The 26,114-nt window shown below is 65.2% G+C and overlaps 2 long non-coding RNA genes and 6 pseudogenes across 2 annotated transcripts; all 8 read right to left on the bottom strand.

Moving 5' to 3' along the window:
* Positions 1-39: 39 nt before the first annotated feature.
* On the bottom strand, positions 40-209 carry LOC122375635 (annotated as a pseudogene).
* A 1,516-nt stretch (positions 210-1,725) lies between these two features.
* On the bottom strand, positions 1,726-1,901 carry LOC122375623 (annotated as a pseudogene).
* Positions 1,902-1,951: 50 nt separating this feature from the next.
* Positions 1,952-3,654, bottom strand: LOC122375616. Its single transcript, XR_006255425.1, has 2 exons — positions 3,437-3,654; positions 1,952-3,376 (listed from the first exon to the last, which is right to left on the bottom strand). It is a non-coding gene; the product is annotated as an uncharacterized LOC122375616 (long non-coding RNA).
* An 8,482-nt stretch (positions 3,655-12,136) lies between these two features.
* Positions 12,137-12,306, bottom strand: LOC122375634 (annotated as a pseudogene).
* A 1,517-nt stretch (positions 12,307-13,823) lies between these two features.
* Positions 13,824-13,999, bottom strand: LOC122375622 (annotated as a pseudogene).
* A 50-nt stretch (positions 14,000-14,049) lies between these two features.
* On the bottom strand, positions 14,050-15,755 carry LOC122375615. The gene is made up of 2 exons (XR_006255424.1): positions 15,535-15,755; positions 14,050-15,474 (listed from the first exon to the last, which is right to left on the bottom strand). It is a non-coding gene; the product is annotated as an uncharacterized LOC122375615 (long non-coding RNA).
* Positions 15,756-24,258: 8,503 nt separating this feature from the next.
* Positions 24,259-24,428, bottom strand: LOC122375633 (annotated as a pseudogene).
* A 1,513-nt stretch (positions 24,429-25,941) lies between these two features.
* LOC122375631 lies at positions 25,942-26,112 on the bottom strand (annotated as a pseudogene).
* Positions 26,113-26,114: the final 2 nt, after the last annotated feature.

Here is a 26,114-nt window from a genome sequence, read left to right as displayed (position 1 = left end):
GCAGCGGCGCCCCCTCCTCGGTAGGCGGCGACGGTGGCGACACCACGCGGACTGGCACAGAAACACTGCACACCACAGATCCGACAGGGAATACAATTCCCGACCTTTTGGCTAAAATCAAAGTGAAAAGCGCCTCGCGCGACTTCAAAATAGGTTAACAAACCCACAGATACTACACTTTGATCTTAGCCAAAAGGCCGAGAAGCGATACTTAAGCACAACACTTTTAGATACTTATGCAGTTAAGGGATAACTATTAGTACTAGTAACGATGCAGAGCTATAGCGTGAGCGCTAGTGGCCACGGCGAGTGATAAGAGTGGTCCATTATGTTACATTCAAAGTATACGCAGTTTCAGTTTATCCTCACCATGGTAAGTATCTGTAAGCACAAAAGATCGCCAAACTCGAAATAATTTCGAATTAGTGGCTCTCGACCGTGCGTTTGTACACACGCAAATGGAGACGGCGGCGCCGCGCCGACAGTTATCAGTGGTGCGACATCAGATGGCAGCACAGTCGAACACCACGACGTATGGCAGCGCTCTACCCCCCCCCCCCCCCTAGCTCTACCCCCCCCCCTAGCTGCATGCAGACAAAAGCATGCATCGCAAAAGTACGTATTGCACATGTACGTCAGCAAAAGTACTGATTAATCATGTACGTAACGAATAAGGCACGTATCGACAAAAATGTATCTTGATAGTAGTTAATGGCCGTTTTCACGACGGTCTATCCGGCGAATGCACCTGATGTGATCAAATCTGCACGTACTTTCTTTTACAGCAAATAGCTTCATTTTATGAATTTATTACAGTGTTTTAATCGATGATGCTCTCTGAAAATATGACAAATCAGGCATATAAGAAATTAGTGCATATAAGTGCTAGCTGATAGCTGCTAAGAGGACACACTGAACCTGATTTGACCAATTCTGCACTTTATCTGTACCACCTGTGCATCAAATGTGTACCAGATGGCCGTCGTGAAAACGGCTAATATGAATAAATAAAGCATTTGTCAGGACCTTACCAAAGCACAGATGTAAGGAATGTCGATAGATACTGCTATTTTTCCAGTTACTTTTTTCATTTCGATATACGATTGCACGCCTCACGCTATAGCAAAACTAATAAAAAGAGAAAAGTTTTAAAAGCATATGATGCTTTACGTAAGGCAAAGCTGTCGTCACCCACAACTTCCCACACGCCCCCCACTGTCCATCACTGATACCGAATGAATAGTGATAAAGATGTCAGCTTTACAGGTACCTCAGTTAGATGATGATGCACCGTCTTTACTGAGTTTCACCAGATAGAGCGGCCTTTCCAGTCACATTTTAGGACGCCGATGCACCGTGTACTTGAAAGATGTCGATTGTCTGGGAACAAAATAAATGCGTGAATTAATTCGCCTATTGTAGCGGTTATCGTGGCTCGGGTCGGGGGCGGCACGTAGTAGTGGAATTCGAGAAAAAAAAACGTCTATAATCATAATGATATTGATTGGGTCATTTTTCTTCATGACCTGAGATGACCTCAGGGACATTGAGGGGTCACAGGTACAATTTGCCGATACCCGCATTTTTATTCCATTTAGTATGAGCGTTTGTCTATGACCATGATCAAAAAGAGGCGTATTTTCATGTTTTGTCAATTTTTATTGTCATATATCTTAAAAGTATCTTTATCCTTTTATTTTCACCACATATCACAACGCATGATAACAAAAGTGGGCCGATCCTGGCTGTAGTGCAATGCCAGGCCAACCCGCGGCAGGGCTGGAGCAAGCTCCAAAAACCCCGCCAAAGTCCAAAAATCAGTTTAATATTCTGGTCCCCATGTAGGGGACGTATCAGATATTAAGCTGATAAGAACAGATTTTTTTTATTCAGAAAAGTACATGGTGATAACAAACAGTGGGACATACAAACAAAACAAATCATAACGGCGGCAACAGTCATGCCGGTCCGTTTTACAAACCATGCACAGAGATAAATAAGCCAATAGTTACAGACCCCGGAGGGTCACCATGGCGGTCGGCCACACACCCCGGGCAAGGCTGGCGGGAGGATCGGGGAGGGGGAGGAGGGAGGCGGCAGTGGGGGAGGCACCACGGCGGGCCGGCGCGGCGGGCCAGGGAGGGAGGGGAGGGGGTTGCTGGGGATCTGCACCACCATCACCATCACCAAAGCAGGGCACCGCCAGCTGTGCGCCCCGGCACCGGCTGGCGGTCCGACGCGTCGGTCGGGGCGGCCACTGGGGCCCACCTGCCCGCCGCCGTAGCGGCCCACACCATCACCAGAGCAGCGCTCCCCGTGTGACGCTACCATCTAAGCACTAAGCGGCACCAGGCCTGCATCCGTGCCTCACCATCGTGTGGTGAGCCGCACCACGCCATCACCATGGCCGCCCGTCACCAGCCACCAGGCACCAAGCCAGGGAGAGGGAGTCCGGGGCCCTCCCGGCCCACACCGGCCGAGACCCACCGGAGGGCGCCGACCCCACACCACCGCCTCGGGGCAGGGAGGGCACCGTGACCCCGTGCGGCATCGGGGAGGGTCGACCGACAGCGGCCGGCCACGACCCCGGGGCTACAGGGGACAGAGGGTGCCGGGGAAGGGGGGGGGGGTAGAGGGGGGCCAGACGAGCCCTGGGTGCGGGCCGACCGAGACGGGCAGCACATCGGTGCGACACACATCAGCGAATCGTACAGGGACGCTGGGCGTCATCAGACCAAACAGGTTAGTCAGCGTAAGGTCACTGAGCGTCAATGACTGGTCGGTGGCAGCGGGGCCACGGACGACAGGGCAGCCTCGATCGGCATCAGGCTACGAACAGAACACAGCCATCAGCAATAGTCGGCCACAAAGGGCATCCGGTCTGGACGAACACATATCTACTACGTTTGTCGGTGGCAGCAGGGTCCACGGACGGCAGGAGGCCACGAATAGGGCTCCACACACAAACATACAGCTGGCGCTCCTAGTCAATGGATCGGAGACGGTATGCGCCACTTACACTACATGGTACGTACATATTGAGTTCGAACAATATAATGACAGATTGGCGGTAGTCGCCAATACAGAGCTCCATAAAGACATCGGTACGAACATACAATAGCGGGCCGGCGGGCCAAGCTCGGCACGGGCAAACAACAACGTGCCTATGGTCTGTCTATATGGACCAGTACTGGCGTACACATTATCCCCACTCCACCCGTCCCTTCCCACCCCACCCCACACTCCCACATACACTATAGCACACACATGGGGTCGGTCCGAGCCGTCACCTCATAACGCTGACCGGGAAGAGAGAAACGGTCGGTAAGGCGGTGGACGGTGGATCCGACTGGGACCTGAGGGGTCCGACGGGGACCTGAGGGGTCTGACTGGGACCTGGGTGGTCCGACTGGGACCTGAGGGGTCCGACTGGGACCTGAGGGGTCCGACTGGGACCTGAGGGGTCCGACTGGGACCTGAAGGGTCCGACTGGGACCTGAGGGGTCCCTAGCGGCCACTATCGGTGACAGGCATGTCGGTCACGCCGAGTCAGGCGGTGACGGACAGCAGATGCGAGTATATGTTACAATGTAGACACACATCACACAATAATTACATGACAATCCCATCCCACCCCTCCCCTATTCCACCCCAACACTCCCCACCTACCGCACTGCAGTGGCCGTCACTACTGACGGGTACTGTCACTGGTTAGAGCTGCTAGCTCACGGAGTTCTCAATGACCGCGATCACCGGCCTGGGGCGGCCGCGAGTGGGGTCACACGATCAGTCACGGGGAGCCAGGGCCGGCACAGGTCGGTGCCGGCCGGCCAGGCGGTCACGGGAGACAGCCCACGGGCGGCCCCGGCGGACAGCCCACGGGCCGCTACGGCAGATCGTCTACGGGCGATCACGGTGGACCGTCTACGGGCGGCCACGGCCAGCGGAGGCCACTGTCCGCCACCACACTCCCGTCCCACCCCGTCCCATCACTCCCACCCCAACACTCCCCACCCCACGTCACTGCGGCGCGCACATCACCGAGCGGTGACGTCACGACTGTCCGTCACTGAGACGGCAGCGAGCCGACGGGCACCAGCGGGCACCGACGAGCCCAGACCGACGCGGCGGTCAGGGCACCACGCGCACTAGTTCGCGACGCGGTCGCTAGACGGCGCCAGCCGGCGCCGAGCGACGGGTGCCGCGGCACCAACGAGCGCCGGCCGACGGGCCGGAACAGTCTCCAGCCCGCAGCGGCGGGCGCCGGCACGGGGTGCGGCCCGGCGCACCGACAGCCCCGACCGACCGACAGTCTCGGGGAGAACGGTCGGCGCCGGGCGGCGGGGCGCAGCGCGGCGCACGGACAGCCGCGGTCACGAGCCGGGCGGCGGTCACGGAGGTGGCCACCGAGAGGGCGGCCACCGGCTTCGGCCACTTGAAGGGGCCGCCGGGAGGGCGGCCACCGGCCACAGGCAGCGGCCGCTTGATGGCGACCACCGAGAGGGCGGCCACCGGCTTCGGCCACTTGAAGGCGGCCGCCGGGAGGGCGGCCACCGGCCACAGGCAGCGGCCACTTGACGGCGGCCACCGAGAGGGCAGCCACCAGCCACTTGACGGTGCGCCAGACACCAGCAGTCGACAGGGCCGGCACCAGACGGCACCAGCCGACGGGCCGGCACCAGCGGCACCAGCGGCAGGCGGCGGCCACGGGCAGCGGCCGCCGAGCCCCGGTCACCGGTCCAGCGTGACCGGGCGGAGAGCGCCGCAGGGCGGCCGACGGACGCCAGGAGCGGCTTGGCGGTCACCGGAGGCGACCCCAGGTCACCGGCAGGCGACCACGGCAGCGGCCACCAGACGAGGGGCAGCCACGGCCACCGGGGGCAGCCACGGCCACCAGGTGAGGCGGCTCCAGCAACCGGGGGCAGCCACCACGGCCACCGGGGGCAGCCACGGCCACCAGGTGAGGCGGCTCCAGCCACCGGGGGGCGGCCAGCCGCCAGACGGGCAGCCTACAGCCGCCGGCAGGGCGGCCACGGCCACCGGTCACGGCCAAGGGTCACCGGCACACACCGGCACCCACCACCACACACAGTGACACGGGTCACGGGGGGGGGGGGGCGGACACCGGGCGGCGGACACACCGGTCAGAGGGCCGCGGACACACCGGTCAGAGGGCCACGGACACCCCGGTCAGAGGGCCGCGGGCAGCGGGGGCGGCCAGGTTAGCGGCTACTGTGTGAGCGGCCGGTCAGCTGGGGTCAAGTCGGATGGCGACGGCCAGGTTGGCGGTCACCAAATGGCCACGACAGAGCAGGCTACTCGGTCTCGGACGGTCAAGTCAGCGGGTCAGCTCAGATTAGGCCGGGCCACGCAGGCAGGTCAACGAGTGGCACAGCCACCGTGAGGCGGCTGCCTACACAGCACTGACTGCTGCTGTTAGGCAGACACCCAGGGCACACATACACGTACAAATACAAACACACAATTGACACAGTAACAAACACTTAACAATAACACGTGACCACAGAACACACTGACGGCCACAAACATGAGACACAGATAGACATAACAATGAACAAAAACACCACAAACTACACTCATACGGCCCTGGGGTCGACCGGACGGGGCAGCGCGCTCAGTACTGGCGTGTCCCGGTAATGTGTTCAATATAAATGTCGCGTGACCACCGCAGCGTATCACTCACCATGAGTTTACGCATGAGACGGGCGTACACGCGGGACACGCGCAGCTGACGCAGCGTCCTCTCGTTGGACCGCACCCACGTCCCCAGGGATCCCAGCACGAGGGCATGCACGGAGGCCGTCTTGCCCTGCCGCCGCAGCTCCTGGACGAGGGGCGCGTACTTGCGCTCCTTGTCAGCGGCGGCGGCGCGGAGGGCCTCGGGGCGGTTTTCGAAGGCAACAGTGACATCAACGAGTGACACGTGGTCGCCCCGGGTCACCACCAGGTCGGGGCGGAGGGCGGAGTCAATGCCGGGGACACGTCGGTTCACCCGGACCTCGTCCCCGGGGAAGACCGGCGTGGCGCGCTCCAGCCGGGCCAGGATGGCGTCGTGCCGCAGCTGGTACGCCTCCGCGTGTGCCTGCAGACAATGGTTAGTGACGTGCGGGAGGGTCTCCTGCACGTACCCGCAGCGCCGGCACCGGCGGTCAGCTCCTGCTCGGCGGGAGTAGGCGTTGAGGGGCACGAGCGAGAGGCGGGCACGGTGGACAAATCGCCAGTCGGCGAACCGGGTGAAGCTCCCATTATACATATAATGGGAGCTCACCGGCTGGTCGGCGACGCAGGCCAGGACCTTCCCCTGCTGCGGCATCTGGGTCAGCTCACGCAGCTCGGTCTGGCGGACCGCCTCCCGGAGCGCGCGCGACTCACGCCGCGGCTCCACGTCCGCCTCCCCCACCTGCAGGACAGGGGGGTCAGCGGCGCGCCAGCGGACGGCGGCGCGGCGGGCGAGGGCGGTGGTGGCCACACGGGTGCGGGTCGAGCGGCAGGACACGCCGCCGCCGTCGTCCCGCATCGGAGCGCCGTTGAGGTACTCGGCGAGGTCAGCCGGGGTCGGGTCACGGCGGACACGGCGCCGGGCGGCACCGATCAGCTCGGCGGCCGCCAGCTCGGCCACCGCTGGGTCACGGGAGTGGAGGAGGCGCTGGGTGGCCGCCGCCAGCAGGATGTCGGCCTCCTGTGAAAAATGGGTCAGGCCGACCCCGCCGGCAGTGGTCGGGCTGTAGAGGTACCTGTTGGTCGAGTTTATTGGCAGGTGCAGGATACCTTTGACCCGCCAGCGGAGTGACCTGTCAAAAGCGGCCAGGGCGCCCTTGGGGATCACCCCCAGCCGCAGGCAGTGGGTCAGACGGGGGGCGATGAACGTCCTCACGGCGTCCAACTTCTGCCACGGGGCCAGGGGCGACCCCAGGAGGCGGGCGGCGTCCCGGCGCGCCTCAGCCACCACCTGTAGGGGCGGCTGGGACAGTCGGGTGTGGCCGACAGGCCGGCCCAGGTACCTGTAGGCCCCGTCCCGGTCAATGAGGGGCAGGGGGGCACCGCACAGGGTGGCGGGCGGGGAGGGGGCGCCGACGGAAAGCAGGGCCGACTTCCCCGGGTTGGGGGTCAGCCCCGCCCAGGCGCACACGCGCTCCAGCAGCGCCAGGCCGTCCTGCACCTCGCTGCGCCGGCTGAAAATGAGCGCCAGGTCGTCAGCGTAGGCCAGGCAGCGCACCTGGGCGGCGGCGAGGGCCCGCAGCAGCGGCTCCAGGGCGAGGGAGAAGAGGAGGCCGCTGAGGGGGCACCCCTGCCGCACGCCGCGCTGGCACGCCACCGGCGCGGTCAGGCCGTCCCCGGCCCGGTACCGGGTGGCGCTGCCCTCGTACAGGCCCTGCAGGACGGCCACCACCTCCTCCGGCACTCCGACCCGCTGCAGCACCTGCCAAAGGAGGCTGTGGGGGACCGAGCCGAATGCGTTGGTCAGGTCAATGAAGGCCACGTGGGCCTCCGTCCCGTCCTCCCGTGCGCTGTTGACGGCGCACTGGAGCACAAAGTTGTGCTCCAGCACGCCATCGAAGGGCCGGAAACCCTTCTGACCTGGTGAGAGGATGTCAGCCGCCTCCACCCACCCACTGAGCCGGTCCGCCCACACGCCGGCGTACAGTTTCGCCACCGTGGCGCCGAGGGCGATCGGCCGCCAGCTGTCGGGCCGGGTCGGGTCACCCCCCTTGTGGAGGAGGGCCGTCTCCGACACAAGCCAGGTGGGCGGGACGCGGCGCGCCAGCCGGCACAGCTCGAACGCCCGGGTCAGCAGCAGGGCGCCGGGGTCGAGGGCGCGCCAGGCGGCGTACCGCAGCCCGTCAGGGCCAGGGGCGGTGTTGGCCGCCCGCCGGAGACGGCCCCACACCTCGTCGGCTCGGAACGGGGCGGTCAGGGCCGGGGAGGGGGCGGCGGGGGTCAGGTCAGGGACCTCCTGCGGCCGCCGGTCCCACTCCACAGGAGGGCAGGGAGGAGGGGCGAAGTGGGCCGCCAGCTGCTCGCCGGGCACGGGGCACGGGGGCGTCTCCTCCCGCAGCACCTGCCGCACCGCCTTGTCCCTGTTGGCACGGTACAACTTTTGTAGCCGGCTGGCCTCCTCGGCCGCGTAGGCCGGCGGCTGCCAGGGCCGCCGGTGGTCCTCGGCCGGCTCCGGCTCCTGCTCCGCTGGCGGGGGGCGGGGCTCGCCGGCGGGAGGGGCGGCGGGGGGACGGTCAGCTGGCGGCCGCTCGTTCGGAGGGCGCCAGGGGGCGGGGCGCCGGCGCCGCTCGTGGTAGTCGGCGTTACGCCGGGCCGCCTCGGCGCACAGCCGAGTGAGCTGCCGCTCCACATCCTCCCACGGGGCGCGGGTCTCCTGCAGGGCGGTTAGGACCGGGAGGAACTGCTGCTGCAGCTCGGTCGGCTCCGGGCCCTGCTGGGTGGGGTCAGGGGCGCCGGCGGGGTCAGGGGCGCCGGCGGGGTCACCAGCACCTCCAGCACCACCACCACGGCCGGCACCACGGCCCCGACCACGGCCAGGGCCGCCGCGGCCACGGCCACGACCACCACCACGGCCACCGCCACCGGCACCACCGTCAGGGTCACCAGCGGGGTCACCAGCGGGGGCACCAGCGGGGGCACCAGCAGCACCACCCCGGCCACGGGAGGCACCACCTCGGCCACGACCGCGGGAGGCACCACGGCCACGACCACGACCGCGGCCGCCACCACGGGCACCACCGGCAGGTCGGTCAGGGGCGGGGTCACGGTCAGTGGGCGGGTCAGTGGGCAGGTCACCGGGCGGGGCACAGGGCGGAGCACGGGGCGGTCCACCAGCCACAGCGCCGGCGGGGTCACCAGGCGGGGCGCGCGGCAGGTCACCGGGCGTCACACGAGCAGCAGCACCGGGCGAGCCGCGGGGCGGGTCAGCACGGGGTGGCACACGGGCTGCGGCGCCAGGCGAGCCGCGGGGCGGGTCAGGCGGGACACGGGCTGCAGCACCGGGCGAGCCGCGGGGCGGGTCAGCACAGGGTGGCACGCGAACAGTAGCGCTGGGCGAGCCGCGGGGCGGGTCAGGCGGGACACGGGGCACGGCACGGGGCGGGTCAGCGGGCGGGCGACCACCACGGCCACCTCTGCCACGAGCACCACGGCCGGCGCTGGAAGGCTCACCGCCGGAGCGGCCACGGCCGGGCCGGGTCACGGTAGGGTCACGGGCGCCGCCGGGACGGTCACGGTGAGCGGGGTCACCGGGCGGACCGCGGCCACCGGTGGGGCGGGGCGCAGCACCGCCATGGGGAGGGTCACGGTCACGGGGTGACACGGGTGCACGGCGGGTCAGGTCAGCGCCGGGGCGGCCACCGGCGGCGGCACGGGACGGGCCGGCGGCGGCACGGGCCGGGTTAGCGGCGGGTTGGCGGCCACGACCCCCGTCACGGCCTCCACGACCACGGTTAGCACGCCGGTCACCACCGGAGTCACGAGAGGGACCCGGCACGGCACGGGGTGCGAGCGGCACAGCACGGGGTGCGGGCGGCTCGGGGCGGGTCACGGGCGGCACAGCGTGAGGCACTGGGGTCCGCACCACCTCACTGTATGTCCGTGTGGGGCCACTGTCACCGACAGCAGCACTGGCACCAGGTGACACGGGACCGTCACGGGGCACGTCACGGGCCGGGAACCCGGGCGGTGGCCGTCCTCCCCGGGACGGGAACCCGGGAGGGGTCCGTACACGACGGGTAGGGGTACAGGGCTGGGTGCGCGCGGCACAGTCACGACCACGGTCAGTGGGGGTCACAGGGGGGCCACCGAGGTCACTGACAGGCCGGCCACGGCGGGGGTCACCGTCCACGGGGTCCTGTGGGACGGGAGCACGGGACTGGTGGAACACCAGTGTCCGGCGGGGCCAGCCACAGCCGTCACCACTGGTGTCCCTCGGGGGTGAGCTGCTGTGGGAGGACGGGTCACGGCCGGGGTGGGACGGGCGGGCCGGGTCACCGGGGACGGGCACGTCACGGGCCGGGTCACGGGGGACCGGTCCACGCCGGTCACGGCGGCGCCGGCGTCGCTTCCTTCTCCTCCGCTCATCACCCCCACCGCTACCCGAGTCAGTCGGCGGGGAGGGGGCGGGGGGAGGCCGGCCGGCGGCGGCCGGCGGCGAGCCGTCAGCTGACGAGGCAGAGGCCGGAGCAGGGACAGAGCGCGGAGCAGCGTCCGGCGGCGGTGTCTCGGCTCTCTCGGGCGGCGGGCAGTCAGCTGGGGAGAGTGGGGAGGACGGAGCCGGGTCCAGCGGCGGCGTCGGGGCTCTGTCGGGGGACGGAGCGTCAGCGGCCACCGGGAGGGGAGGGGAGTCGGTGCCGGCCAGCCGTAGCGACAGCGGCAGGCTCTCCTCCGTCACGGCCGCCTCGGAGTCAGAGGAGACGGCTAGGTCCTCCAGCAGGGTCCAGTCAGAGGGGGAGGGGGCCCGCGGCGGGGTCTCCAGGGTGATGTCCAGCTCACTCCCACTCTCCGACCGCCGACAAGCCTCCAGGGAGGGCGGGAACGGGGGCAGGAGGGGTGAGTCTGGACGGGGCGGGGCGGGGTCCCGCCGGGCTGGGGCCACCGGCCGCCGGCCGCCACGGCCGATCGCCGCCATGAATCGCCGGGCGAGCCGCTGGAGGGGGCTGGGACGGTCCCGGTTAGCAGGGGGCGACACGGGGTCACCGGGAGGGTCGGGCCGGGCCGGGCTGGTCCGCAGGGACGCCAGGGACCGGCGGGCGCGGGGCGTCGGGGCACACGGGGTGCCGAGCGGGGTGGACGCCTCAGAAGAGTCAGAGGATGCGGTGGACGTCACACCAGAAGACGACACGCGTGACGTCACATCCGACATCACGCCAGGGGACGGCACGGGCGACCAGTCCACCGAGGACACACCGGGCGACACAGTCACAGTGACAGCAGGGACGGGGGTGTCACACCGGTCACCCGGGCCGTCCGGCAGCACAGAGGGGCCGGGCCGGGACGTCACAGGGCCAGGGATGACGTCATCAGGCGTGAGGGTGACGTCACCAGAGCCGGGCCGGTCAGCCAGCGGGCTCGGCAGACTCGAGCGGGGCGAGCCGGGGCCGGGGTCAGATACAGAGCCGCGGACGGGGGCCTCGGGAGGGGTGAGCGGGGGCAGGGAGAGGTCGTCGTCACCTGCCACCGGTCGGTCAGTCCCAGCGGTCAGCGGGAGGGACGGCGTGTCCACGTGGACGGGGGAGCGGCGGCACAGGCGGGCATGGTTGGTGAGGCCGCGCCGGGTCGTGAAGCTCCGGCCGCACCAACAGCGGTGGGGCATGGCCACCGGGCCGGCGGCGGCCGGCTGGGCGAAGCAGCCGTGCCGCGAAAAGTGGTACGGCAGCCGGCACCTGCACCCACCACACACCCACTGGGCGTCGGTCAGAGCCACGTGGCAGCGTTTGATGTGGCGCCTCAGACTCTGGCGCATAGTCGAGGCATCACAGTTGGCATAGCGCCCCCCCACATCCCTCCACGGGGCACAGGAGCAGCCCGGGGAGGGGAAAGGGGAGCACCAGCCGGCCATCAACAATCTGGGGCTGGGTGTCCGCCGCCCGGGGAAGGGACACGGGGGGGTCATGGTGCGGTGACACAGACATGGTATGAAACACAATAGCACAGCGAGGCAATACAATACCTTTGACCAACTCACACCACAACACAGCACAACACAAGCCAGCGAGTCGGGGGCGCCGGCTCGGGCACCGGGAAACCACGCGGCGAGGCCGGAGTGGAGAAACGGTATGGGTACGGTGCACGGAATACGGGTTATTTAGACGTTAAACAGGCCGAAAAGGGGTAGAATTGAAGCGAATGAGATCAAAAGAGATTTAGCAAAAACAAGAAACGTTCATCAACAGGCCGGCGTTAGGTGGGAAAGGGCGGGAAGGGAGTTCAAATTCAAAGGTTTGGCGCCAAATCCCAACGGTTTGGGTTTTGGCGCGAAACCTTTGAAAACGGGTCAACGGCTGAAGGCCGTTGCCCGGAAGCCGGGGGGGGGGGGGGGAGGCAGTCGCCGCGCGGTCTCACCTGGTGTAGAGCAGCAGCGGCGCCCCCTCCTCGGTAGGCGGCGACGGTGGCGACACCACGCGGACTGGCACAGAAACACTGCACACCACAGATCCGACAGGGAATACAATTCCCGACCTTTTGGCTAAAATCAAAGTGAAAAGCGCCTCGCGCGACTTCAAAATAGGTTAACAAACCCACAGATACTACACTTTGATCTTAGCCAAAAGGCCGAGAAGCGATACTTAAGCACAACACTTTTAGATACTTATGCAGTTAAGGGATAACTATTAGTACTAGTAACGATGCAGAGCTATAGCGTGAGCGCTAGTGGCCACGGCGAGTGATAAGAGTGGTCCATTATGTTACATTCAAAGTATACGCAGTTTCAGTTTATCCTCACCATGGTAAGTATCTGTAAGCACAAAAGATCGCCAAACTCGAAATAATTTCGAATTAGTGGCTCTCGACCGTGCGTTTGTACACACGCAAATGGAGACGGCGGCGCCGCGCCGACAGTTATCAGTGGTGCGACATCAGATGGCAGCACAGTCGAACACCACGACGTATGGCAGCGCTCTACCCCCCCCCCCCCCCTAGCTCTACCCCCCCCCCCTAGCTGCATGCAGACAAAAGCATGCATCGCAAAAGTACGTATTGCACATGTACGTCAGCAAAAGTACTGATTAATCATGTACGTAACGAATAAGGCACGTATCGACAAAAATGTATCTTGATAGTAGTTAATGGCCGTTTTCACGACGGTCTATCCGGCGAATGCACCTGATGTGATCAAATCTGCACGTACTTTCTTTTACAGCAAATAGCTTCATTTTATGAATTTATTACAGTGTTTTAATCGATGATGCTCTCTGAAAATATGACAAATCAGGCATATAAGAAATTAGTGCATATAAGTGCTAGCTGATAGCTGCTAAGAGGACACACTGAACCTGATTTGACCAATTCTGCACTTTATCTGTACCACCTGTGCATCAAATGTGTACCAGATGGCCGTCGTGAAAACGGCTAATATGAATAAATAAAGCATTTGTCAGGACCTTACCAAAGCACAGATGTAAGGAATGTCGATAGATACTGCTATTTTTCCAGTTACTTTTTTCATTTCGATATACGATTGCACGCCTCACGCTATAGCAAAACTAATAAAAAGAGAAAAGTTTTAAAAGCATATGATGCTTTACGTAAGGCAAAGCTGTCGTCACCCACAACTTCCCACACGCCCCCCACTGTCCATCACTGATACCGAATGAATAGTGATAAAGATGTCAGCTTTACAGGTACCTCAGTTAGATGATGATGCACCGTCTTTACTGAGTTTCACCAGATAGAGCGGCCTTTCCAGTCACATTTTAGGACGCCGATGCACCGTGTACTTGAAAGATGTCGATTGTCTGGGAACAAAATAAATGCGTGAATTAATTCGCCTATTGTAGCGGTTATCGTGGCTCGGGTCGGGGGCGGCACGTAGTAGTGGAATTCGAGAAAAAAAAACGTCTATAATCATAATGATATTGATTGGGTCATTTTTCTTCATGACCTGAGATGACCTCAGGGACATTGAGGGGTCACAGGTACAATTTGCCGATACCCGCATTTTTATTCCATTTAGTATGAGCGTTTGTCTATGACCATGATCAAAAAGAGGCGTATTTTCATGTTTTGTCAATTTTTATTGTCATATATCTTAAAAGTATCTTTATCCTTTTATTTTCACCACATATCACAACGCATGATAACAAAAGTGGGCCGATCCTGGCTGTAGTGCAATGCCAGGCCAACCCGCGGCAGGGCTGGAGCAAGCTCCAAAAACCCCGCCAAAGTCCAAAAATCAGTTTAATATTCTGGTCCCCATGTAGGGGACGTATCAGATATTAAGCTGATAAGAACAGATTTTTTTTATTCAGAAAAGTACATGGTGATAACAAACAGTGGGACATACAAACAAAACAAATCATAACGGCGGCAACAGTCATGCCGGTCCGTTTTACAAACCATGCACAGAGATAAATAAGCCAATAGTTACAGACCCCGGAGGGTCACCATGGCGGTCGGCCACACACCCCGGGCAAGGCTGGCGGGAGGATCGGGGAGGGGGAGGAGGGAGGCGGCAGTGGGGGAGGCACCACGGCGGGCCGGCGCGGCGGGCCAGGGAGGGAGGGGAGGGGGTTGCTGGGGATCTGCACCACCATCACCATCACCAAAGCAGGGCACCGCCAGCTGTGCGCCCCGGCACCGGCTGGCGGTCCGACGCGTCGGTCGGGGCGGCCACTGGGGCCCACCTGCCCGCCGCCGTAGCGGCCCACACCATCACCAGAGCAGCGCTCCCCGTGTGACGCTACCATCTAAGCACTAAGCGGCACCAGGCCTGCATCCGTGCCTCACCATCGTGTGGTGAGCCGCACCACGCCATCACCATGGCCGCCCGTCACCAGCCACCAGGCACCAAGCCAGGGAGAGGGAGTCCGGGGCCCTCCCGGCCCACACCGGCCGAGACCCACCGGAGGGCGCCGACCCCACACCACCGCCTCGGGGCAGGGAGGGCACCGTGACCCCGTGCGGCATCGGGGAGGGTCGACCGACAGCGGCCGGCCACGACCCCGGGGCTACAGGGGACAGAGGGTGCCGGGGAAGGGGGGGGGGGTAGAGGGGGGCCAGACGAGCCCTGGGTGCGGGCCGACCGAGACGGGCAGCACATCGGTGCGACACACATCAGCGAATCGTACAGGGACGCTGGGCGTCATCAGACCAAACAGGTTAGTCAGCGTAAGGTCACTGAGCGTCAATGACTGGTCGGTGGCAGCGGGGCCACGGACGACAGGGCAGCCTCGATCGGCATCAGGCTACGAACAGAACACAGCCATCAGCAATAGTCGGCCACAAAGGGCATCCGGTCTGGACGAACACATATCTACTACGTTTGTCGGTGGCAGCAGGGTCCACGGACGGCAGGAGGCCACGAATAGGGCTCCACACACAAACATACAGCTGGCGCTCCTAGTCAATGGATCGGAGACGGTATGCGCCACTTACACTACATGGTACGTACATATTGAGTTCGAACAATATAATGACAGATTGGCGGTAGTCGCCAATACAGAGCTCCATAAAGACATCGGTACGAACATACAATAGCGGGCCGGCGGGCCAAGCTCGGCACGGGCAAACAACAACGTGCCTATGGTCTGTCTATATGGACCAGTACTGGCGTACACATTATCCCCACTCCACCCGTCCCTTCCCACCCCACCCCACACTCCCACATACACTATAGCACACACATGGGGTCGGTCCGAGCCGTCACCTCATAACGCTGACCGGGAAGAGAGAAACGGTCGGTAAGGCGGTGGACGGTGGATCCGACTGGGACCTGAGGGGTCCGACGGGGACCTGAGGGGTCTGACTGGGACCTGGGTGGTCCGACTGGGACCTGAGGGGTCCGACTGGGACCTGAGGGGTCCGACTGGGACCTGAGGGGTCCGACTGGGACCTGAAGGGTCCGACTGGGACCTGAGGGGTCCCTAGCGGCCACTATCGGTGACAGGCATGTCGGTCACGCCGAGTCAGGCGGTGACGGACAGCAGATGCGAGTATATGTTACAATGTAGACACACATCACACAATAATTACATGACAATCCCATCCCACCCCTCCCCTATTCCACCCCAACACTCCCCACCTACCGCACTGCAGTGGCCGTCACTACTGACGGGTACTGTCACTGGTTAGAGCTGCTAGCTCACGGAGTTCTCAATGACCGCGATCACCGGCCACTGGGGCGGCCGCGAGTGGGGTCACACGATCAGTCACGGGGAGCCAGGGCCGGCACAGGTCGGTGCCGGCCGGCCAGGCGGTCACGGGAGACAGCCCACGGGCGGCCCCGGCGGACAGCCCACGGGCCGCTACGGCAGATCGTCTACGGGCGATCACGGTGGACCGTCTACGGGCGGCCACGGCCAGCGGAGGCCACTGTCCGCCACCACACTCCCGTCCCACCCCGTCCCATCACTCCCACCCCAACACTCCCCACCCCACGTCACTGCGGCGCGCACATCACCGAGCGGTGACGTCACGACTGTCCGTCACTGAGACGGCAGCGAGCCGACGGGCACCAGCGGGCACCGACGAGCCCAGACCGACGCGGCGGTCAGGGCACCACGCGCACTAGTTCGCGACGCGGTCGCTAGACGGCGCCAGCCGGCGCCGAGCGACGGGTGCCGCGGCACCAACGAGCGCCGGCCGACGGGCCGGAACAGTCTCCAGCCCGCAGCGGCGGGCGCCGGCACGGGGTGCGGCCCGGCGCACCGACAGCCCCGACCGACCGACAGTCTCGGGGAGAACGGTCGGCGCCGGGCGGCGGGGCGCAGCGCGGCGCACGGACAGCCGCGGTCACGAGCCGGGCGGCGGTCACGGAGGTGGCCACCGAGAGGGCGGCCACCGGCTTCGGCCACTTGAAGGGGCCGCCGGGAGGGCGGCCACCGGCCACAGGCAGCGGCCGCTTGATGGCGACCACCGAGAGGGCGGCCACCGGCTTCGGCCACTTGAAGGCGGCCGCCGGGAGGGCGGCCACCGGCCACAGGCAGCGGCCACTTGACGGCGGCCACCGAGAGGGCAGCCACCAGCCACTTGACGGTGCGCCAGACACCAGCAGTCGACAGGGCCGGCACCAGACGGCACCAGCCGACGGGCCGGCACCAGCGGCACCAGCGGCAGGCGGCGGCCACGGGCAGCGGCCGCCGAGCCCCGGTCACCGGTCCAGCGTGACCGGGCGGAGAGCGCCGCAGGGCGGCCGACGGACGCCAGGAGCGGCTTGGCGGTCACCGGAGGCGACCCCAGGTCACCGGCAGGCGACCACGGCAGCGGCCACCAGACGAGGGGCAGCCACGGCCACCGGGGGCAGCCACGGCCACCAGGTGAGGCGGCTCCAGCAACCGGGGGCAGCCACCACGGCCACCGGGGGCAGCCACGGCCACCGGGGGCAGCCACGGCCACCAGGTGAGGCGGCTCCAGCCACCGGGGGGCGGCCAGCCGCCAGACGGGCAGCCTACAGCCGCCGGCAGGGCGGCCACGGCCACCGGTCACGGCCAAGGGTCACCGGCACACACCGGCACCCACCACCACACACAGTGACACGGGTCACGGGGGGGGGGGGCGGACACCGGGCGGCGGACACACCGGTCAGAGGGCCGCGGACACACCGGTCAGAGGGCCACGGACACCCCGGTCAGAGGGCCGCGGGCAGCGGGGGCGGCCAGGTTAGCGGCTACTGTGTGAGCGGCCGGTCAGCTGGGGTCAAGTCGGATGGCGACGGCCAGGTTGGCGGTCACCAAATGGCCACGACAGAGCAGGCTACTCGGTCTCGGACGGTCAAGTCAGCGGGTCAGCTCAGATTAGGCCGGGCCACGCAGGCAGGTCAACGAGTGGCACAGCCACCGTGAGGCGGCTGCCTACACAGCACTGACTGCTGCTGTTAGGCAGACACCCAGGGCACACATACACGTACAAATACAAACACACAATTGACACAGTAACAAACACTTAACAATAACACGTGACCACAGAACACACTGACGGCCACAAACATGAGACACAGATAGACATAACAATGAACAAAAACACCACAAACTACACTCATACGGCCCTGGGGTCGACCGGACGGGGCAGCGCGCTCAGTACTGGCGTGTCCCGGTAATGTGTTCAATATAAATGTCGCGTGACCACCGCAGCGTATCACTCACCATGAGTTTACGCATGAGACGGGCGTACACGCGGGACACGCGCAGCTGACGCAGCGTCCTCTCGTTGGACCGCACCCACGTCCCCAGGGATCCCAGCACGAGGGCATGCACGGAGGCCGTCTTGCCCTGCCGCCGCAGCTCCTGGACGAGGGGCGCGTACTTGCGCTCCTTGTCAGCGGCGGCGGCGCGGAGGGCCTCGGGGCGGTTTTCGAAGGCAACAGTGACATCAACGAGTGACACGTGGTCGCCCCGGGTCACCACCAGGTCGGGGCGGAGGGCGGAGTCAATGCCGGGGACACGTCGGTTCACCCGGACCTCGTCCCCGGGGAAGACCGGCGTGGCGCGCTCCAGCCGGGCCAGGATGGCGTCGTGCCGCAGCTGGTACGCCTCCGCGTGTGCCTGCAGACAATGGTTAGTGACGTGCGGGAGGGTCTCCTGCACGTACCCGCAGCGCCGGCACCGGCGGTCAGCTCCTGCTCGGCGGGAGTAGGCGTTGAGGGGCACGAGCGAGAGGCGGGCACGGTGGACAAATCGCCAGTCGGCGAACCGGGTGAAGCTCCCATTATACATATAATGGGAGCTCACCGGCTGGTCGGCGACGCAGGCCAGGACCTTCCCCTGCTGCGGCATCTGGGTCAGCTCACGCAGCTCGGTCTGGCGGACCGCCTCCCGGAGCGCGCGCGACTCACGCCGCGGCTCCACGTCCGCCTCCCCCACCTGCAGGACAGGGGGGTCAGCGGCGCGCCAGCGGACGGCGGCGCGGCGGGCGAGGGCGGTGGTGGCCACACGGGTGCGGGTCGAGCGGCAGGACACGCCGCCGCCGTCGTCCCGCATCGGAGCGCCGTTGAGGTACTCGGCGAGGTCAGCCGGGGTCGGGTCACGGCGGACACGGCGCCGGGCGGCACCGATCAGCTCGGCGGCCGCCAGCTCGGCCACCGCTGGGTCACGGGAGTGGAGGAGGCGCTGGGTGGCCGCCGCCAGCAGGATGTCGGCCTCCTGTGAAAAATGGGTCAGGCCGACCCCGCCGGCAGTGGTCGGGCTGTAGAGGTACCTGTTGGTCGAGTTTATTGGCAGGTGCAGGATACCTTTGACCCGCCAGCGGAGTGACCTGTCAAAAGCGGCCAGGGCGCCCTTGGGGATCACCCCCAGCCGCAGGCAGTGGGTCAGACGGGGGGCGATGAACGTCCTCACGGCGTCCAACTTCTGCCACGGGGCCAGGGGCGACCCCAGGAGGCGGGCGGCGTCCCGGCGCGCCTCAGCCACCACCTGTAGGGGCGGCTGGGACAGTCGGGTGTGGCCGACAGGCCGGCCCAGGTACCTGTAGGCCCCGTCCCGGTCAATGAGGGGCAGGGGGGCACCGCACAGGGTGGCGGGCGGGGAGGGGGCGCCGACGGAAAGCAGGGCCGACTTCCCCGGGTTGGGGGTCAGCCCCGCCCAGGCGCACACGCGCTCCAGCAGCGCCAGGCCGTCCTGCACCTCGCTGCGCCGGCTGAAAATGAGCGCCAGGTCGTCAGCGTAGGCCAGGCAGCGCACCTGGGCGGCGGCGAGGGCCCGCAGCAGCGGCTCCAGGGCGAGGGAGAAGAGGAGGCCGCTGAGGGGGCACCCCTGCCGCACGCCGCGCTGGCACGCCACCGGCGCGGTCAGGCCGTCCCCGGCCCGGTACCGGGTGGCGCTGCCCTCGTACAGGCCCTGCAGGACGGCCACCACCTCCTCCGGCACTCCGACCCGCTGCAGCACCTGCCAAAGGAGGCTGTGGGGGACCGAGCCGAATGCGTTGGTCAGGTCAATGAAGGCCACGTGGGCCTCCGTCCCGTCCTCCCGTGCGCTGTTGACGGCGCACTGGAGCACAAAGTTGTGCTCCAGCACGCCATCGAAGGGCCGGAAACCCTTCTGACCTGGTGAGAGGATGTCAGCCGCCTCCACCCACCCACTGAGCCGGTCCGCCCACACGCCGGCGTACAGTTTCGCCACCGTGGCGCCGAGGGCGATCGGCCGCCAGCTGTCGGGCCGGGTCGGGTCACCCCCCTTGTGGAGGAGGGCCGTCTCCGACACAAGCCAGGTGGGCGGGACGCGGCGCGCCAGCCGGCACAGCTCGAACGCCCGGGTCAGCAGCAGGGCGCCGGGGTCGAGGGCGCGCCAGGCGGCGTACCGCAGCCCGTCAGGGCCAGGGGCGGTGTTGGCCGCCCGCCGGAGACGGCCCCACACCTCGTCGGCTCGGAACGGGGCGGTCAGGGCCGGGGAGGGGGCGGCGGGGGTCAGGTCAGGGACCTCCTGCGGCCGCCGGTCCCACTCCACAGGAGGGCAGGGAGGAGGGGCGAAGTGGGCCGCCAGCTGCTCGCCGGGCACGGGGCACGGGGGCGTCTCCTCCCGCAGCACCTGCCGCACCGCCTTGTCCCTGTTGGCACGGTACAACTTTTGTAGCCGGCTGGCCTCCTCGGCCGCGTAGGCCGGCGGCTGCCAGGGCCGCCGGTGGTCCTCGGCCGGCTCCGGCTCCTGCTCCGCTGGCGGGGGGCGGGGCTCGCCGGCGGGAGGGGCGGCGGGGGGACGGTCAGCTGGCGGCCGCTCGTTCGGAGGGCGCCAGGGGGCGGGGCGCCGGCGCCGCTCGTGGTAGTCGGCGTTACGCCGGGCCGCCTCGGCGCACAGCCGAGTGAGCTGCCGCTCCACATCCTCCCACGGGGCGCGGGTCTCCTGCAGGGCGGTTAGGACCGGGAGGAACTGCTGCTGCAGCTCGGTCGGCTCCGGGCCCTGCTGGGTGGGGTCAGGGGCGCCGGCGGGGTCAGGGGCGCCGGCGGGGTCACCAGCACCTCCAGCACCACCACCACGGCCGGCACCACGGCCCCGACCACGGCCAGGGCCGCCGCGGCCACGGCCACGACCACCACCACGGCCACCGCCACCGGCACCACCGTCAGGGTCACCAGCGGGGTCACCAGCGGGGGCACCAGCGGGGGCACCAGCAGCACCACCCCGGCCACGGGAGGCACCACCTCGGCCACGACCGCGGGAGGCACCACGGCCACGACCACGACCGCGGCCGCCACCACGGGCACCAGCCGGCAGGTCGGTCAGGGGCGGGGTCACGGTCAGTGGGCGGGTCAGTGGGCAGGTCACCGGGCGGGGCACAGGGCGGAGCACGGGGCGGTCCACCAGCCACAGCGCCGGCGGGGTCACCAGGCGGGGCGCGCGGCAGGTCACCGGGCGTCACACGAGCAGCAGCACCGGGCGAGCCGCGGGGCGGGTCAGCACGGGGTGGCACACGGGCTGCGGCGCCAGGCGAGCCGCGGGGCGGGTCAGGCGGGACACGGGCTGCAGCACCGGGCGAGCCGCGGGGCGGGTCAGCACAGGGTGGCACGCGAACAGTAGCGCTGGGCGAGCCGCGGGGCGGGTCAGGCGGGACACGGGGCACGGCACGGGGCGGGTCAGCGGGCGGGCGACCACCACGGCCACCTCTGCCACGAGCACCACGGCCGGCGCTGGAAGGCTCACCGCCGGAGCGGCCACGGCCGGGCCGGGTCACGGTAGGGTCACGGGCGCCGCCGGGACGGTCACGGTGAGCGGGGTCACCGGGCGGACCGCGGCCACCGGTGGGGCGGGGCGCAGCACCGCCATGGGGAGGGTCACGGTCACGGGGTGACACGGGTGCACGGCGGGTCAGGTCAGCGCCGGGGCGGCCACCGGCGGCGGCACGGGACGGGCCGGCGGCGGCACGGGCCGGGTTAGCGGCGGGTTGGCGGCCACGACCCCCGTCACGGCCTCCACGACCACGGTTAGCACGCCGGTCACCACCGGAGTCACGAGAGGGACCCGGCACGGCACGGGGTGCGAGCGGCACAGCACGGGGTGCGGGCGGCTCGGGGCGGGTCACGGGCGGCACAGCGTGAGGCACTGGGGTCCGCACCACCTCACTGTATGTCCGTGTGGGGCCACTGTCACCGACAGCAGCACTGGCACCAGGTGACACGGGACCGTCACGGGGCACGTCACGGGCCGGGAACCCGGGCGGTGGCCGTCCTCCCCGGGACGGGAACCCGGGAGGGGTCCGTACACGACGGGTAGGGGTACAGGGCTGGGTGCGCGCGGCACAGTCACGACCACGGTCAGTGGGGGTCACAGGGGGGCCACCGAGGTCACTGACAGGCCGGCCACGGCGGGGGTCACCGTCCACGGGGTCCTGTGGGACGGGAGCACGGGACTGGTGGAACACCAGTGTCCGGCGGGGCCAGCCACAGCCGTCACCACTGGTGTCCCTCGGGGGTGAGCTGCTGTGGGAGGACGGGTCACGGCCGGGGTGGGACGGGCGGGCCGGGTCACCGGGGACGGGCACGTCACGGGCCGGGTCACGGGGGACCGGTCCACGCCGGTCACGGCGGCGCCGGCGTCGCTTCCTTCTCCTCCGCTCATCACCCCCACCGCTACCCGAGTCAGTCGGCGGGGAGGGGGCGGGGGGAGGCCGGCCGGCGGCGGCCGGCGGCGAGCCGTCAGCTGACGAGGCAGAGGCCGGAGCAGGGACAGAGCGCGGAGCAGCGTCCGGCGGCGGCGTCTCGGCTCTGTCGGGCGGCGGGCAGTCAGCTGGGGAGAGTGGGGAGGACGGAGCCGGGTCCAGCGGCGGCGTCGGGGCTCTGTCAGGGGACGGAGCGTCAGCGGCCACCGGGAGGGGAGGGGAGTCGGTGCCGGCCAGCCGTAGCGACAGCGGCAGGCTCTCCTCCGTCACGGCCGCCTCGGAGTCAGAGGAGACGGCTAGGTCCTCCAGCAGGGTCCAGTCAGAGGGGGAGGGGGCCCGCGGCGGGGTCTCCAGGGTGATGTCCAGCTCACTCCCACTCTCCGACCGCCGACAAGCCTCCAGGGAGGGCGGGAACGGGGGCAGGAGGGGTGAGTCTGGACGGGGCGGGGCGGGGTCCCGCCGGGCTGGGGCCACCGGCCGCCGGCCGCCACGGCCGATCGCCGCCATGAATCGCCGGGCGAGCCGCTGGAGGGGGCTGGGACGGTCCCGGTTAGCAGGGGGCGACACGGGGTCACCGGGAGGGTCGGGCCGGGCCGGGCTGGTCCGCAGGGACGCCAGGGACCGGCGGGCGCGGGGCGTCGGGGCACACGGGGTGCCGAGCGGGGTGGACGCCTCAGAAGAGTCAGAGGATGCGGTGGACGTCACACCAGAAGACGACACGCGTGACGTCACATCCGACATCACGCCAGGGGACGGCACGGGCGACCAGTCCACCGAGGACACACCGGGCGACACAGTCACAGTGACAGCAGGGACGGGGGTGTCACACCGGTCACCCGGGCCGTCCGGCAGCACAGAGGGGCCGGGCCGGGACGTCACAGGGCCAGGGATGACGTCATCAGGCGTGAGGGTGACGTCACCAGAGCCGGGCCGGTCAGCCAGCGGGCTCGGCAGACTCGAGCGGGGCGAGCCGGGGCCGGGGTCAGATACAGAGCCGCGGACGGGGGCCTCGGGAGGGGTGAGCGGGGGCAGGGAGAGGTCGTCGTCACCTGCCACCGGTCGGTCAGTCCCAGCGGTCAGCGGGAGGGACGGCGTGTCCACGTGGACGGGGGAGCGGCGGCACAGGCGGGCATGGTTGGTGAGGCCGCGCCGGGTCGTGAAGCTCCGGCCGCACCAACAGCGGTGGGGCATGGCCACCGGGCCGGCGGCGGCCGGCTGGGCGAAGCAGCCGTGCCGCGAAAAGTGGTACGGCAGCCGGCACCTGCACCCACCACACACCCACTGGGCGTCGGTCAGAGCCACGTGGCAGCGTTTGATGTGGCGCCTCAGACTCTGGCGCATAGTCGAGGCATCACAGTTGGCATAGCGCCCCCCACATCCCTCCACGGGGCACAGGAGCAGCCCGGGGAGGGGAAAGGGGAGCACCAGCCGGCCATCAACAATCTGGGGCTGGGTGTCCGCCGCCCGGGGAAGGGACACGGGGGGGTCATGGTGCGGTGACACAGACATGGTATGAAACACAATAGCACAGCGAGGCAATACAATACCTTTGACCAACTCACACCACAACACAGCACAACACAAGCCAGCGAGTCGGGGGCGCCGGCTCGGGCACCGGGAAACCACGCGGCGAGGCCGGAGTGGAGAAACGGTATGGGTACGGTGCACGGAATACGGGTTATTTAGACGTTAAACAGGCCGAAAAGGGGTAGAATTGAAGCGAATGAGATCAAAAGAGATTTAGCAAAAACAAGAAACGTTCATCAACAGGCCGGCGTTAGGTGGGAAAGGGCGGGAAGGGAGTTCAAATTCAAAGGTTTGGCGCCAAATCCCAACGGTTTGGGTTTTGGCGCGAAACCTTTGAAAACGGGTCAACGGCTGAAGGCCGTTGCCCGGAAGCCGGGGGGGGGGGGGGGGGGGAGGCAGTCGCCGCGCGGTCTCACCTGGTGTAGAGCAGCAGCGGCGCCCCCTCCTCGGTAGGCGGCGACGGTGGCGACACCACGCGGACTGGCACAGAAACACTGCACACCACAGATCCGACAGGGAATACAATTCCCGACCTTTTGGCTAAAATCAAAGTGAAAAGCGCCTCGCGCGACTTCAAAATAGGTTAACAAACCCACAGATACTACACTTTGATCTTAGCCAAAAGGCCGAGAAGCGATACTTAAGCACAACACTTTTAGATACTTATGCAGTTAAGGGATAACTATTAGTACTAGTAACGATGCAGAGCTATAGCGTGAGCGCTAGTGGCCACGGCGAGTGATAAGAGTGGTCCATTATGTTACATTCAAAGTATACGCAGTTTCAGTTTATCCTCACCATGGTAAGTATCTGTAAGCACAAAAGATCGCCAAACTCGAAATAATTTCGAATTAGTGGCTCTCGACCGTGCGTTTGTACACACGCAAATGGAGACGGCGGCGCCGCGCCGACAGTTATCAGTGGTGCGACATCAGATGGCAGCACAGTCGAACACCACGACGTATGGCAGCGCTCTACCCCCCCCCCCCTAGCTCTACCCCCCCCCCTAGCTGCATGCAGACAAAAGCATGCATCGCAAAAGTACGTATTGCACATGTACGTCAGCAAAAGTACTGATTAATCATGTACGTAACGAATAAGGCACGTATCGACAAAAATGTATCTTGATAGTAGTTAATGGCCGTTTTCACGACGGTCTATCCGGCGAATGCACCTGATGTGATCAAATCTGCACGTACTTTCTTTTACAGCAAATAGCTTCATTTTATGAATTTATTACAGTGTTTTAATCGATGATGCTCTCTGAAAATATGACAAATCAGGCATATAAGAAATTAGTGCATATAAGTGCTAGCTGATAGCTGCTAAGAGGACACACTGAACCTGATTTGACCAATTCTGCACTTTATCTGTACCACCTGTGCATCAAATGTGTACCAGATGGCCGTCGTGAAAACGGCTAATATGAATAAATAAAGCATTTGTCAGGACCTTACCAAAGCACAGATGTAAGGAATGTCGATAGATACTGCTATTTTTCCAGTTACTTTTTTCATTTCGATATACGATTGCACGCCTCACGCTATAGCAAAACTAATAAAAAGAGAAAAGTTTTAAAAGCATATGATGCTTTACGTAAGGCAAAGCTGTCGTCACCCACAACTTCCCACACGCCCCCCACTGTCCATCACTGATACCGAATGAATAGTGATAAAGATGTCAGCTTTACAGGTACCTCAGTTAGATGATGATGCACCGTCTTTACTGAGTTTCACCAGATAGAGCGGCCTTTCCAGTCACATTTTAGGACGCCGATGCACCGTGTACTTGAAAGATGTCGATTGTCTGGGAACAAAATAAATGCGTGAATTAATTCGCCTATTGTAGCGGTTATCGTGGCTCGGGTCGGGGGCGGCACGTAGTAGTGGAATTCGAGAAAAAAAAACGTCTATAATCATAATGATATTGATTGGGTCATTTTTCTTCATGACCTGAGATGACCTCAGGGACATTGAGGGGTCACAGGTACAATTTGCCGATACCCGCATTTTTATTCCATTTAGTATGAGCGTTTGTCTATGACCATGATCAAAAAGAGGCGTATTTTCATGTTTTGTCAATTTTTATTGTCATATATCTTAAAAGTATCTTTATCCTTTTATTTTCACCACATATCACAACGCATGATAACAAAAGTGGGCCGATCCTGGCTGTAGTGCAATGCCAGGCCAACCCGCGGCAGGGCTGGAGCAAGCTCCAAAAACCCCGCCAAAGTCCAAAAATCAGTTTAATATTCTGGTCCCCATGTAGGGGACGTATCAGATATTAAGCTGATAAGAACAGAGGTGGTATATAAGTGCATG

The sequence above is a fragment of the Amphibalanus amphitrite genome, unplaced genomic scaffold (genome assembly GCF_019059575.1).
Source record: "Amphibalanus amphitrite isolate SeventyFive unplaced genomic scaffold, NRLGWU_Aamphi_draft 001884F_arrow, whole genome shotgun sequence".
Lineage (NCBI taxonomy): Eukaryota > Metazoa > Arthropoda > Thecostraca > Balanomorpha > Balanidae > Amphibalanus > Amphibalanus amphitrite.
Note: the sequence above shows the minus strand (reverse complement) of the source record. Positions and strands in the feature narration are given on the sequence as shown.